At 29.5% G+C, this 2,500-nt stretch overlaps 1 protein-coding gene across 1 annotated transcript in view; it reads left to right on the forward strand.

Moving 5' to 3' along the window:
- LOC142342998 (uncharacterized) overlaps positions 1–2,500 on the forward strand; it is a 15,479-nt gene that overhangs the window by 9,434 nt on the left and 3,545 nt on the right. The window lies entirely within an intron of this gene.

Below are 2,500 nucleotides of genomic sequence, written 5' to 3' on the forward strand. Positions count from 1 at the left end.
CTGTTTTTCTTCACATTTTCAGTAATTTTTGCTAAAATTTGGCACAATTTCTCTAATTTAATTCAAAATAAGTTAAAATTTTTTAACTGCAGAGTGTTGTTGTTACCATTAGAGATAGAAGAACGTTGCTGAATTGTTTGATTGAAGTTTTTTATGCTAATTGTTTTTGATAAAAATTTTAAAATTCGAACTTTTTTCATCAAAAATGGCACAAAACATGCTTTTTGGTCCACTTTGTTAAAGTTTGCTAGACTTAGTGACTTAAAAACCTTAAAAAGGTTCGCCTAATCTCAAAAAGAGCGCCAGTTGCAATTAGGCGCCGCATGAAAGTCTTCTGGAATTAAAACTTTGTCGTCTTCTGCAGATTTAACTCGATAATTACAAAAATTGCATCGTTCTTTTTTTAATACTTGAAGAATTCCAATCAACAATTGGTCTAATTCGCAAACACTTGGAACATTTGGTCGGTTTGTTGGGCGAGCGGCAAAATCAGGGAGAGGTTCGACAATATTCATGGATACTTAAAATCAGAGACTTTTTGGTTTTTTTTTGCTGCTGCCTTTTTTTCAAAATACTTTGCTTTTGTTTTTTAATGTTAATTACTGACAATATTTTTATGTTATCCTCCGTTAATGACAGCTCCAATTTACGTAAATTTGAGGCCGAATGTAGATACAGTTTTTTTTTCAGAGAACCGAAGGGTTTTTATGGCTTTGAGGAAGAGTTTTAGTAAAATTTAACTGATTTCTTGTCTTTTGCCTTCAATTGTTATTCTTTTTGTGATTTTTTAAGTTAAACCACTCAAAGATCTAAATTTCTCCCTCAAAAAGTGCACGTGAATTTTTTCTATTTGTTCGGTTGTTACCTATTAACTCTTATGTTATTGAATGTATTTGTTTTAAAGAAATTTCTGTGATTTTTTGAACTTGCCATTTTTTTAATATTATTTTAGTCAGCATTTTGCTTATTCTGAGGAAGTACAGGTCAACCTTTCCTCCGTATAGAAAGCAAACTTACTTTGTGGCCGATTGTTTTAACAGAAGTTTTTTTTGTTGCTTTTGGTACTGCGAGTTTTCATACAAAACTTTCTGATTTTTGTGCATAACTTCTCCTTTTGCTGTTGTTTTTGTTTCTTTTGTAAATTGTAGCAATATTTAACAATTTAATTGAAAAAATCTTTACAACATTTGGCACTGTACATTTTTTTTGATTTCATAACATATGGTTTGAAGGCACCGTTCTCTTGCAGAAATTTGAAGAGTTTTTTATTTTTGCCCATTAATTGTTGTTAATTTTTGTTGTCATACGCCAAATTTTGTGTGATTAAAGGTCTCAGTGGCAACTATAGATAAACAAATGAACTAAATTATTTATTTGGGTAAATAGCTAATGATTGTTTTGACTTTCGAATTATATTTCTAAAAAAAAGAGTAATAATGTTCTGGTTTGCGTTTTTTTCGTATTTTACAGTATTTTATCTTTATCGTAATTTAGCCTCATTATTTAGAGCTCTCTTAAATAAATTGTTTAATCAAACAAAAATTTTGTTGTTTAAACGTTTTAAATGATGTCTTCATGGCTTAGATAATTTTCTTCAGAAGAATTTTGTGAAGTTTAGATATTTTTAGTTTTATGGTTCTTTTTGTTGTCATTTTGTGAAAGTCGTTTTACAAACAGACGTTGTGATGGTCAAGGGAGATGCAAATGAAGCTGTTATATTCTCGCGGTTGATATCTTATAAATTTAATGGCTTCAAAACTGTGGTTTCGTAAAGTTGTTTGTGAAACTTAATAGTTCAGCTTGTTTTTAATGTTATTTTATAGTCTTATCAATTAGTCTCATTAATAACAGTTGCAAAAAATTTCCGTGCAGTTGCAAGACAAACGTTCTACACCTTTGGTCGAAAGCGTTTGTTGGCTATGATTTTTGAAAATATCTGTTTTTTAACAAAAAAGAGATAGTATTTTGAGATCTGCCAATTTTATTTCTGTTAAATTGTAGCTAAGCATCTCTATATACAATTCACATCATTTATCTACTGAAACCCAATTTGCTCTACATAACGGTTTTCTTTTACTCAAATTGTCTTTCTTCTTGGAACAACCAGTTGTCATAAAACCAATTTTCGTGATTTTTGAAAAATTTGACCCTTTTTGTAGGTTTTTGTTTTCTTTTCAGTGTATTACAATAATGGGCGTCATTTGATTTACAAATGTTGTAACCCTCAAAAATGCAAACGAAGCTTTTTATTGTTTTTAGTGATCAGCTGTATATTTAATTGCTGGGGTGACATCGTTTTCGTGCATAATTTTTTGTGCAAATTTTTAGTTTTTGCCTGTGTTTGTTGTTCTTTTTGTAGTCGAATGACATATCCTGGATTATGAAAATCCTCTTTCGCTCTCTATTGAGGTATAAAAGTTTCTCTTAATGATTTCATTTGATACGTAATGTTTCTAATCAGTTCGAATTTAATTTTTTTTTAATTTTTTTTAAAAAAAAA

Source organism: Convolutriloba macropyga, chromosome 7 (assembly GCF_964194025.1).
Source record: "Convolutriloba macropyga chromosome 7, txConMacr16.3, whole genome shotgun sequence".
NCBI classification, from domain to species: Eukaryota; Metazoa; Xenacoelomorpha; order Acoela; family Convolutidae; genus Convolutriloba; species Convolutriloba macropyga.